This window comes from Triturus cristatus, chromosome 3_1, assembly GCF_964204655.1.
Source record: "Triturus cristatus chromosome 3_1, aTriCri1.1, whole genome shotgun sequence".
Classification (NCBI taxonomy): domain Eukaryota; kingdom Metazoa; phylum Chordata; class Amphibia; order Caudata; family Salamandridae; genus Triturus; species Triturus cristatus.
In genome coordinates this window covers 961,478,285-961,492,042 of record NC_140583.1, presented here as the reverse complement: position 1 = coordinate 961,492,042, position 13,758 = coordinate 961,478,285, and the positions used below count along the sequence as shown (strand labels likewise).

The 13,758-nt window shown below is 40.7% G+C and overlaps 1 protein-coding gene across 3 annotated transcripts in view; it reads left to right on the top strand.

The window, feature by feature from the left end:
* Positions 1-13,758, top strand: part of LYPD6 (LY6/PLAUR domain containing 6) — a 185,696-nt gene that overhangs the window by 81,538 nt on the left and 90,400 nt on the right. For all 3 annotated transcript variants that reach the window (XR_014978946.1, XR_014978945.1, XM_085645606.1), the window contains exon 2: positions 1,730-1,805. The gene's annotated coding sequence lies outside the window, so the exon portion shown is untranslated. The remainder of the gene's footprint in view (positions 1-1,729; positions 1,806-13,758) is intronic.

Here is a 13,758-nt window from a genome sequence, read left to right as displayed (position 1 = left end):
ACATATTTCACTTGACTTTTCTGCATACTTTTAATGACATTTTCGAGCAGAATAATTTTTCACATGATACACATACCTATTTTTGGAAATTATGCATATTGTGGAAAAAGTTACACAGTGTCGCCCATCCTTCCGTTGGTCCTCCTAACATCAGTCAGTGAGCCTCCACAGAAAGTGACAATCCTGCGCTAAGTTTGCATTGTGGCTCATTTACTATGCCCAATGTTTGTGGGAAAGGGTGGGGTAGAACCATACTTTAGGTTCAGATACATTACGAGTCTTGCTGTCCATGGATCGCGGGGGGGGGGGGGGGGGAGTAGTGGTGGCGGTCTTCCGAATGCCCCCGTGCCACCCTGGTACATTTGCAGCCACCAGAGATCAGAAATACCTGGCAGTGGTGCGGCAGTATTGAGACCGCAATATGAGCAACCCCACCAAACATAATATAAGTTTCCTCACCGCCACACTTTTCATGGCGGTGTGACCTCCATGAAACGTGTGGCAGTGAGGAAACAAATTGGTCCCTTCAGGGCCTCCTTGTGCCTCAAACCATGTGGATGCACACGGGGGGGGGCACAAAATGTGACCCCCTGTGTGTATGCACACCAGTACCTGCACAGCATGGACTGCAGCAGTCCATGCCGCCACTACTGCCTTTGACTTTCCCATTGCTGTGCCTATTTCATAAGTACCGCCCTGGGAACACCAAATAACTGTCCGCCAGATAGGAGAAACTCCTTATCTGGCGGGTGGAACCTACATGGGTTTGGCAATGCAGGTACGAGGTGGTCCCGCTTCCTCACTGGCAAATTCTTAATAAGGCCTTAGGCTCTAGGTCAGGGGTATACACACTGTGGTTGGGCCTTACCCCCTGGAGGGACTGAATTGAACTTGGAAGGTACGGCGCACCAAGTACTGGCCAAAAGGATCATCTTGCTGAAAACATTGCTGTGCTTGTAGTGAAAATGGGCCATCAATACGCTATTTTGTCACTCCTGGCTGGCAGTAGGTGTTGTGGGTGCGGAGTTCAAATAACCCTCAAAATCCCTTGTCCCTATTTTTATTAAAGGATCACACTATGGCTACTTCTATACTTTTGGGATACCAGGCTGCCTATAACCTGGTGGCATTCATGTATTTACATTTTTTCAGGGTTGACTGGACGTATGTATGAACTTTGAAAATGGTATAAAATAATTGGGGAAAAAATTAAAATCTCATTTTGGGGAGTAGTGTTTTTTAATTTTTATTTGTATTTACACAAGGAGTGGGCACAGCACTGAAAAATTAACCACTGCTCTAGGTGCACCCCTTGCTGTCTTTGAGCTGCCGCCATACCTCTAAAATGTGTGTTGATACTTCATCTACCCAACATAGGCTTTGTGTGCGTGGCTGCCTGTCTGGCTTCTGGGGCCATCCTCTACGTAATGTAACATTGTGCAAATATATTTTTGTTTCTTGCATAAATTAGTTTATATTGCATCAAATGCAATAGTTTACACTTGCTTATTTAATGTGCCTGGTACAGTGGAGTGGGGTGGGTAATACATGTAGCAGTAAATTTAACAATCTCAAAAAATTAAACCGATCGAATGAAAACGTATTCAAATGTCCCAGATTTGCTTATTTTGTAAATGACAAAGCAGAGAAGTTTAGTGAAGTGAGCATTTTTTTTATTCCACACCCAGTGAAAATCGTATTTATATATGTTTGTCCATTTCTTCTACAGAGTTAAATGGAACGCATCTTATTGGGCATATCACAGAGTCTTGAAATTCCTGATCATGGGCAGATTCACTTTTCAGGTATGATTTTTTTCCACGTTATTTGAGTCCTTTGAATCTTAATCCAGAACATTTGCATATAATTAGCACGGTGGCGATATTAAGATGAATGTTTATTTTATGTTTACTGATCAGTCTAAAAAGATACCAGAGGCAAACAGATCCATGAGAAAGCCTACTCTAAAATAAACCGGAATTGGTGGCTCTTGATAGTTAAATGTTGAGAAATTGCTGAATGATACTGGTGCATAAAGCTCAAAATATTAGCAAAATAGTGGCATGCGTTTAAAAAAGGATATAATTGAGTGCCCATTCCATTTCCACGTTATTCAAGTCTCCATTGTTCCGGAATTTCTTAACACGTTTCTTGTGTTATTTTTCCTTTGCTTATTTGTTTACAACCAGTTTCATATAAAGTGACCTATACCTCAGCAGTGTCAGAACAGTTTACAAAAGATACGTTTGAATTTTGTTATGTGTTCTTGCCTATGCACAACCTAAATAAAAATGTAAACCAAGTTCATGATTCCAACAATTAAAGTGTCAGAATATGAGCATACACACACACCAATAACCACATACTTTTCACAGTTAAAATAGTATTTTGTGCATTCCACCACTAGTCGTGCTTACACAGAAAGTACTGAGTTTTACCATAGCCTTGATGGGAGATGAGAAAATAACAAATGCAATGGCAGGGCATGAGCATGTATACAATGTGACATTTACAGTGGCCAGATAAGAATACATTCTACGAGTTACATCGCAGAAACATTTTGTTTCCTTGCCGCACGAATATGAAACAAAAGCGCGACTCTTAAATTCCTAAACCCACTTATGCCTCACCACCTTCTCTGCTCGGCTAAAATATGTTAGTATGGGAACGTTCTTTGGCTTGTTGTGTTATTTTGTTTGTGAGCTTGCAGATTTGTTGTGGAATTTACACTGTTCTCTTTGGTGTGAGAGAGTCATTAATATATACATCAATGTGATGGAGACAGATACCCTCTTAAACTTTAATATTTGATGGTAAATCTGTTCCACTTTACGGTCGAAAATGTATTATCTGGAAAAGCTACTGAATTAAAAAAAACATATGAATTATTATGTAAAAGTGACGTCTTTAAAAAGCTTCGTCATTAGATACTACAGTTACATGAATACTAAATAAAATACCATTCACATTTGCATAGCAGAGTGCTGAAGGATGGTAAGAAGATAATGATAGTCTTAAAAATAGAATCAGGTTGATATTTCCCAGGCAGCAGAATTTGCTTCCCATTGAGGGATAGATTTGGAGACTGAAATCACGCCTTTGTTTTGTTATCTGCGGGTTTGCCAAGTTTGCACTATGCATAATTGTGACTTCAAACGTTTGGTAAGGTGCCCAGCATGATAAGTGGTCCCAGGGCTCCAAAGCAGGCTTTGTAATTAGATCTTGTATATACCATATGTAATAATGTCTGGGAAGTTTCGCCCTCATAGAAATCTATTTGGAGCCCTATGTTCCCCCGCAGGCCCTCTCTGGATTGTCTTAAGTTTAAACATAGATGTGGTCACATGCTTGACATAATAAATAATTAAGTTCACAGCTGTTATTTCGCACATATTTGCAGCTACAGGTGTGTTTCTCCGGCCTAGCATTGAGAGAATGTTTCCTGCCCAGATCTTCATTCATCACCATTATATTATTTGGTCTCAAAGACTGATTCCCCATGGAAGATAGTCTACAAAGTCACTAGGGGCTAGGTATCAGTCATCACATCTGTACATCCATCCATCTCTCAATCCGTATGCTCATTCTTAGATATGTTACTCTCACTCTATATATTCATATAGATGCCCCTCTGCTTCTTTGTGGTCTTATCCTTCTATGAGAAAGATATGTTTTTTCCATGCACATATTAAAAAATAAAAGTCTTTTTTCTTTTTAAGAAGCCTACCATGTTCCATTACGGACCACAAAGTAGCACTGACTTCACAAAGGATCTTTAGTTATATATATTCTCTGTGTGAGGGATGAGAGACAGAAGATTTTTCTCTAATGTGTACATTTCCACAATTAACAGACGTGGCAGTATGGCCACAGAAGCCCACCTAGGTTCACAAACAGATGTGTTCCCAGGTTCGAAGGCAAAATATTGAATTAACTAGCCTATCTAAAAGAGAGAAAAAGGTCAGAGTGAATATATCAAGGGAAACTTCCTCCCAGATTCTGGTATTTGTATTCTTATTGCAATTTTTCTAAGAAGCAACACAGGGGTTGTTAAGCCTGCAGTCCTCCTCCAAATGTGTACTACTCTGCCTTGATAAGTGTTAGCATCAAATTGGAGCAGTGTGTCTGGTATTCTACACATGCAACATTCTTACCATACGCCTTTGTCAGCTTACGTATGTGCGATGAAGTGTTAGGATATGCAAGTCTAATTCCTCTCCATAAAAGCCCTTGCACAGTAGTTCATTGGAGTAGAATTTGTGATAAAGAAAAAACGTCTGCTTACTTGACAGGAAAACCAGCACTCCAAATCTATTTGGACTATTGTTAATTGAATTATAATTGTATTGCTTGTGGGTAGATGTGCATTATACCACATGCCACAAGTCACATGGCAGTAGCATCATAGCCAATATATCGACCTACCACTGCATTGTATACAGGGGCAGCTCCTCCACCAACGCGGAGGAGCCTCGCCCTGCTGCAATAATTTTATTTTTCCTTCATTACGGGGCTAGGTTAGAGTGGGGCCAGGAATATTTCTGCATATTTGGAGATAGTAAAGGAGGCATTTTTCAGAGGGTGATGGGGGTGGGTGGCAGGAGGCCAGGTATTTACGTTTTAATTAAAAGTAGTAGTGTTTATGTTGAGGGTTGTGGGGTGGGTGACAGAAGGACAGGTTTTTATAAAAACAATCATAATGCTATATTTGGTTACCCCATTACTCTTCTGCCCTTGTGCACATGTTGTAAGCAGTTTGAAATGATTTGAGGGGGAATAACAGCAATGTTTTCCACCTTGAGATTCTAAGTAACATCATAGATAAGTGGGGCTTTGCTATTGTTGTCTTTTTGATGTCACTCAGAATCCCTTGGAGAATAACATCCTCATTATTTACAGTTCTCATCCATCATGCTGTATGTTGGTTGAACTTTGAATGACACCCAAACATGCAAAGTAACCATCTCGTGCAGAGTAATGTATCATATAAAGCATAACAAATTCAAAATCTGTGGATAACTTCAAATTGAGTTGTGACTACTCACAAATTCAAAATCTCAATATTCTGATGTTAAAATTGGAGCATTGCTCCCTGTTTAGTGGCATTTAATAAGATCTGTAAGGTCAACTTACTTCATTTTTCAAGCTATGATGAACATATGTGTTAGACAGATAGTTGCCAAGTATGCCAATTTACCACCAAGAAAACAATAATGCTTGGACGTATACAAACTTTCTAAATTTGATTTGTTCATTAAAATGTCAGATAGGTTTGAACAACTCTATTTGTGGAATTTGTAGGCTTTATTCGTGTGCTTTAGACATCACAGATCGTCTTCCAACTTGATTTGCATGTATTATCACTAGAGGGGATACTTCCCATTGCTGATCTTGTTGTCTTCCACCACCACTGTTGTGAAGATTACGGCACATGACAGACAAGTTTGAAAACTCCCTTGGGCTCAGGCGATTAGTGTGCCACACAAATCCTATATTAAATTACATATCTGGAAGAAGGAAAAACTGCCACAAGATAAGATGTGGTATCTCTTTCACAGCAATTGAATTGAGCTGTGATTTGCAATTCTAAGACTTAAGTGTGCGTGGGAAAGGGAATGTAAGGCATTTTTTCTAAAGTATCATGGTGTTTGTTTTCTTCTTTTGTGGGACATATTTCTAATGTATAAAAAGCAAAGCTGATAGTTTATGATCTGTTTTGCAATATTATACCCCATGTTATTTTGTTATGCACATATCTTGGACCATAATTTGGATTTCGTAGTCCCCAATTTTACTGTACTGAATTAGAATGGACTCAATCCACAAGAAAACAGACAAAAACGAGATGTTACTCCAGTAGGCTTTTTCCTAAATGTATTTAACATTTCTGACTTTCAAGGATTTTTCAGAGGGTTTCAGAAGTACTTCTTTGAAAGTACAAAATGTCCAGGACTATGCCTCTTGTGAATTCCAAATTTCTGGTGTGCTAAATACTGGACGGATGTGAATTTGCATTTCAACTCTACTTTCTTGTTTTTCTTCGTGAAGCCGCTACCATATCACCCCATCAGATTGTGAGGTTTTCCACCATATTCCTACCCTGGATACAGTTTTACTCCTGCTGTTGATAGGAGTAAATCATCACCTGTGTCCATGGTGTGAGTGTGCTTTTGCAAAGGGTTGTGCTTGCTCACAACCATGCAAGTTTGTGGTTATTCACTGCATAAGAGCTAGAAATACCATTTTATTAACACTAGCCTTTCTACCTCAGAGAAAAAGATGGTTTTGCAAAACATACAGGGCCTAATTTAGAGTCAGGTGGATGGGATGCCCCTTCACAAACATTGCGAATATCCTGTTCACCGTATTACAAGTGTATTATAGCCTATTGCACTTGCAATACTGCTGATGGGACACCCACCACATTTCGAAGGAGTATCCCATCCGCCAAACTCAATTTTAGCCCACAGAATGTTGGACTCAGAAGAAAACAAGCCCTGAGTTATGTACATAAATGTAGAGTCTTAGTAATTCTGTTGATGCCAATTATACATTTTCTGTCAAATTTTGGCTTACCTTGTGTTCACACAACAGGACTTCTGGAATTAATTGTCGTGTGTGATTTTCACTAGGAGGTCATTTATCACTCAAGATAACAAACAAAACGAGATGCAGTATGCTTGTGATTCGTACATGCTCTTTTGCACCCGCTGATTTGATAATAATATTTAATTTTGTATATAGGTGCTTTATACTGTCTAAGCTATGTCTCAGGACCTTTTGGCGCTGATGAAAGATATAAAAGCACTGGTTTAATGGAGAAAGCAACTGATTGGCTTGTCACTTGTCTTTCACTAATTTGCAGACGCATGCTAAATTGAATATTAGGCAAGTAGCAGCAGTAGCATTGCATGTGAAATATATGCTACACTGAGACCAGGGTTTGTGTTGTAAATATTATTTCTTGAATGGTGAAACAAACCACTTTCATGAGAAAAGGAGTCATTCTTTCCACAATGTTCGAATTACATTTTAGTATGCACAGTTTATTTTCTACTGCAGACATATACCATTTCCCTAGCTCATTTTTGGGGATGGTAACACCATTTGGCCAAACCTTTCACCTCTAGAAGTACATACATATGCAAATCAGCAGCTGAAATTAAACCAGTTAACGTTAGCATAATGTCCTGTGTGATGTTGCATTGTATTCACAGTTGTAATAACCTTTAGCTCTTGGGGGGGGGTTGGAACAAATCTTTCTAGATCTGTAAACTTTGCTGCGAATGGCGAATTATGTTGCAAGTGTGACAAATCCTATTTACCTGGAAAACATTGTAGTTGTTGAATTGTGTAATTCAATGGAGCCTGTTTTACCTACTACTGTTGTAGAAGTATATTCAGAATCGCTTAAGAATAACTGAGAAAATACGTGTATGGGCAATCAAGTTTTCTGGGTGAAAGGTTTTCTGGGAAAAAATGTGTTTACTGATATGGAACTTCAAAAAATGATTTACAAATTACGTATTAGTTTCCATGATTTCAAGTAAAGTACTTGTGTGTTCTTGGAAACACACACAAGGGCATGCGCTTTGACTTGCATGTTGTTTTATAAGAATGTTTGTTCATTTTTGGGCTATAGAAAATGATGTTTAAGCTTGAGGGGTGGTAGGGAGATTTTCTCACTTACTAAACCATTAAAGCATTATGCTTAGTAGATTATACACTAATTACCCAGGTAAGAACTTTGTTCAGCTATCAAGAAAGACTTGAGTAAAATTCATAACACCATATTTTGCATTCATGCTTTCAGGCTAACTCTAAATATGGCAAGGATTTTAAATCCTATCAGTTAAAGTATTTGCAAAGCATAGAATACATTTCAGATGCCTGGAGTGACATGTGAACAGTTAAAAATCTGATGTAGAAAATGCACAAAATATCGATTTATAGGGAAAGACGGATAACAAAATGTTAACATTGTTTAAAAGTTTATTTTCATAAATGTGCACGATTAGTGTAACATATTGTATACATGTCTATTTGTGTGCATAACGTGTTGGTGAAAATAATGGTACTCTAGCAAATAGTATTGTAAGAGGCAATGCAGGCTTCCTGGCAAGTGACTTCTTAATGCCAATAATTTCCTCAATATTCCAGCTGTAGGTGGGTTACAACTGACAGTCTCGCACACCCTTTTAGTCACTCTTCGGTCTATCACATAGTAGGAATTAGCCGAGGGAACTACATATTTCTCTTGTGTGCCCCCAAATGGTCAGAGGATGCAAAAGAAGTACAGTTCTCCTAGCATTTCCAGAGAATACCTTCCCCAGTAGGATACGTATATGGACTTCACAACTTATCGAGCAGTGCAGGAAACACTCTGGAACACAGGCTCTGATTTTCCTGTGTGGTCAAAGATATCTATTCTAAGAATGACGGCCCATGGTGGCCAGTTTGAGAGTAGATCTTCTATTTTCGGGTTGAACTAGAGTTATTCTGCATAGGTCATCTGGGTGTATGTCTGCAGTGAAGAACTTAACCTCAAGACCAGGAGTATCAGAAGCCCATTTTGCAATATGCTGCAGCTGTGCAACAGTGTGATGAAGGCCGTAGTGGGGTGCACCCATGCCCCCCTTTGACAATGGAAGCCCCAATGTGTGTATTGCAACTCAACATTTCCAACCTCTCCACATTATGGCTGACAATATATAATTCTGATCTCTGAAGAGGAAGAGTGGTATAATAATCACTAAGTAGGCAAAGCAATATAATAGGTGGAGGAGCACAGTCACCTTTTACAAGAAACGTTTTCCTTGGCTGCCAGTGCTAGCATTTTCCAGAACAGCTACAAGCTGCTAATGCCACCCACATCTCTGGTCACATTCCCTGCTAGCAGTACATTGTCTGAATATAAAATGTACCAAGTATCTGAAAGTTATGAATTCCCACATTAGTAGAGATATGTTGTAGTCCTTCTGTGTTGCCAGGACAATGTCACACAGTGCAAAATGCAGGATTTCTCCCACCTGGTAGTATTACCTAATCGTATTCCATATGTGCCCAGTTCCTCCATGATATCCCACAACTGCAGTGCTGAATTCCTAATGCACAGGTTTAGGTTATCCACAAAGAAAGCAATTATATGTAAGTACCCTCCAATTTCAAGTCCATTTCCTCTTTCATATTGCCTAAAATATCTTGCTAATGCACATAGTGAATTTTAATGGTGAAAAGGGGCATCCTCGTCTCATCCACTTTTCCATAGTCCAGGCTGCAGAATAGACATGGCCTGTTTTAATGCTGGCCATATGACCTAGGTGAGGAAATTGGTCAAACTCAGTATTCTGATACACTCTCAAGTAGTGTGATCTCAAGGAATCAAAATACTTCTCCATGTCCTGTGTCACCACTGCAACATCTGGGAATAATGGGGGTGCTAATACCAACAGACATAAGATCCACCTGATATTTGGTAAATCCAGTTTGGTCTGGGAGTACATTTTGGAGTAATCTGATTAACTGTTATTGGTGATTGTTTTGATAGGGGTTTATGTGACGATCTTAGTAGTGTACGCTTACCTAGTTTGTGCAGCACTGTTATCACCAGATCCCTGGTTGTGTTAGGTAGCATGCCAATATTTTTTCTGTCATTATTTAGCTCCAACAGCTTGGAAGCAAACTTATCATACATTTCATATGGAAGTCCACCAGACCCTACCACTTTCTTTCTACACATTGTCTGAACAGCTTCTTTGATCTCTATCATTATGGGTTGCTTTAGGGAGTCGTCCCAGTCATGTGGCAGTGTCACCACCTCCAGATACTCATACACAAGTACAGAGTCTGGGGTACAACCTAAGTATTAAGTAACTTATATTAATCTACAAATATGTCATTAATGTCCGGTTTGGAATGTACTACATCGACCTGGGCATTTCTCTGTGTTATAGTTATCATTTTAGATTTTTGATGTTCCGTTTTCATCAGTGACGGTAGACATATAACAGCTTTATTTTGATTGCATAAGCTGTATAAATGGTGTTCTTCAGGCCACATTCAGTTTTCTCATCTATGCTTTGTCATTGATAAAGTCTGTTCCTAATTGTTTCATATTATTTTCAGCATTTCCAAGATTGCACAGTATTTGCATCACTAATCCTTTCAGAGTTTCTATGCATTCCCCTGAATACCACTTAAAGGTCTTTCCACTACACACCCTTGTCACCTACCATGTTTATATTTTCCTGTAAACAATGATCTATGAATTATTATCATTCCACAAAAAGCTGAATTTCACAAGGCGGCTACCAGAGCTGCAACAACTATATCAATGTAAGCGGTCCACAGCAAATGATGGCTATGATGAGAGAGTTGTGATCTGAACATGTCATACATTAGTACACTGATGAAAGCTTTGCCTGCAATTTTCTGTGACTTATGAGTACTCTTATCTTTTCAGTTACGCAGTGTGTGTCCTGGGTTCTAGCGAGAATATCCTCAAAAATTCGAATGTTGTGCCCTTTACACATTACGTAAGCCCCCATGAGTGAGCCAGTCAGCAAAAGCCACAGTGTGTGTGGCACTCGGTGTGACATGTAGTGGGGGATATGACCTATCAAGATTTATATCATTAAAGCAGTTGAAGCTTGCATCCCATATGGCATTTGGAAGTCCATCTTTTAATATGTGATGCATTGCAATATCACTTAGGTCAACTGGTGCTTAGTTAGAGGCCTGCATTGGCACATTCAAAATTGCAGTAATATTGAATAATCCCAGGATGATCATTAATGTCTTCTTTTTATCAATGATCTCCTTTTCAATTTCTAGTTGAACCTCTGGTCTCACTCGTAAATGTTCCCTCCTCCCACCCTTAACCCCCGATTGGAAATTGAATGAGAATGCAGTGAGCACAAATACCCCCTCCATCTATTCTTAATTTTGGTATCTTCATTTGGGGTCAAATTGTTCTTCTGTAGAATGGCTTTTTGGGACCCAGTCCTTCTTAAGTAGGTTAACATCTTATGTGCTTGGTGTATATCGCCATAATCTGGATATTTCAGGTTATACATTTATGAATCATCAATTCAGGCATATTGAATGTGCATCTTCTTAAGTCATCATGTTAGTCTCACCACTGCCTCCTACTGTTTCCAATACTTCTGTCCCTGATCTCCTTCCATAAGCTGGAGCTCCATGAAGTCTAGCCACTTTCAAAACATTCAGCCAATGTCTCTCATAACCTGTCTCTCCTTTCAGGAGTCCAGTACCACAACTGCTTGGTCCCTTATCAAGTCTGGTGCTAAACCTTATAGCAGAACTTCATCTATAACATGGTGCTATGATTCAAAATGATGGCACTCTTGCCAGTTGCCTTGTAACTTTGTACTGTGTAGCAGGCTTCCCAAAATTGGGTACCGTATAATAGATCCTCAGTTGGGTGGTCTCTTAACCCTCTGTACGTGTGGGGCCTTCATGGCATTTGCCTTGTCCGGAATTAACCTTACCTGTGACTTCCACTCCTCCAAATCTCACTCCTTAAACAGTAGTGTCATCGTGTGTGCCTGAATGTCTCAGAGGACAGAATGGGAAGATGGCATTGTACCCCAGTTTATTCCAAGTGATCTCCATCAAATGACTAAGTCTGATATAATAAGAGTAATCACTGGTTCTTTCTGTTATCCTCCGGGTTGTTCATTTAAGTCACTTTGGAATGATGATCTTTCATCCTTGGAGCCACTTACTGTTGAGAGCCTACCGAAACCACTTTGGACTTCAGCCATTTCCTTGCAGCCAGTTCTGTACTGCCGAACACTCTGTTAAAAAGTAAGTTTAAGTTTCATAAATAATCTTTAACCTGGTCAGGATAGCAACATGTGTCAGGGATGGGGGTGCCCCTGGTGGAGGCGGGGGTACTGGCATCCTGTGCAGATTCTTATCAGTGGCAAACTTATCCAAGATGTTTAGGGCAATGGTGAGTGACAGCTAGTTCTCCGGGAATCAGTGAGTATCCTGCTTCTCCACTTGTATGGGCATTGCTACCATTAGAATGTTGCTCCTTCAAGCCAATGGCAGTTGCCTCTGAACGGGGGTGGGAAGCCTGAGGTGGGAAGGATGAAAAGAATAAATAAAATAAAAATAAACGTACCTGCTTTGCTGCCGCCGCACGCCTCTCCTCCGTCTTCTTGTCTTCTTCCTGGCTGCTGCCTGCATCCTGCACCGGAAGCACCCAGGCTTCCGTACTCTGCCAGCCAATCACGACTCCGCAGGAGCAGGGTCGTGATTGGTCTGAGCGGTCTGTTTGGCCACTCAGGCAGTGCCTGTGGAGGCTGGGCATGTTCTCCACACAGCCAAATAGACAACATACAAACTATGGATAACTGTATGGCCGGCCCTAGAGGGCCGGTCAAAGCGTCAGGCACATGTAGGGAGGGAGTGCAAACCAATCCTACTCCCTCTGCGGCGAGCCAGCCCTGCCCCCCTGGAGTCGCAAAGAAAAATAAAATGATAATAACTTCTTGTTATTATCATTTGATTTGTATTTTTCACTGCTCAGTGAGCAGTCAGGCAATGCTCCTCCACTTAAGCAGAGGAGCCGCCACTGCTCCAAGCCCAACCATCAACATCTTCAGCCCTATATTCTATAAAACATACTCTTTCCTGCAAGTTCAGAAGCTATTTGCAGATTTCTGCCACAACTGACTTTATTCCCACAGAGCCCCAGAATCACCAAGCCTATCAGAACATTTAGGCATGTGCAATAGAGCTACATCTAGCACCGCCCTACCAATTTTTGCTTCAAATGATATCTTCAACTCTTGTATTGTGGACAGGATGCGATCTAGATGATCTGGATGATCCACTTGCACATTACTTGTTTGACTTTGATTAAGGGTTCCCTCTATTACCATTCCACCTCTAATGGTTCCTTGAGAATACATCTGAGACTGGCTCCTCATCATGTGTTTGCCCGTTGTTTGTGTACAGGGCACAGTCTCACCATGGGGTTTATAGGTCTATGTTTTTATACATCTAGATGTCCTTAACAATTTTTCAACAGCTAGGGGGCATATTGGTCGCAAGACAGCACCATGTATCACTCAGTAGTTTTGAACAGTGTCCTCTGTTTCTCCTGGGCTTCATTGCTTTTTTGGGGTCACTAACCCACATGTGCAGAGATCACTTCTAAGAGGGGGCAAGAGTCAGCGTCGTCCTTTGGTCCTTTGTTGCATGTCACTCTCAAAACCATGCTGTCACCACATGTACAAATGTGGGGGCACAGCCAGTCCAAGAAGTGTGCAATAACTTGTTTAGGTGGGTGCTCCTACAAAACAAGGTAGCCACCTTCAGGGGCCACATAGTCAGCAAAAGGTCACCATTAGCTTAGCAGCAGTCTGGCACCCTCACCCTCTGCTTATCTGGGTTCTCCTGGTACATCAGACTATCAGACCTTGTGCGATGAGGCTATTTCTGGGAGCATGGAAAGCACAGGGCCTCGCTCTCACAGTCCACATCCCAGTGATACTCCTTACCATCATATATAGGCAATATCAGCATCTGTGACTGCTTGATGGTCCCTATCAACCGGCACGGGGCTCTGCCTCTATCTGGACCCCTTCACTCTCCCCTTTCAGTTGGAGCCCCTTTGCCTCTCCTCTGCTTTCTCAGCATCTCCTGCACAGGAGAGGAGAATCACGTCTGATCCAGTGGCAACTCCTTAGTTCCAGTTCTTCCACAAGCACAGTTCTAGGGCCC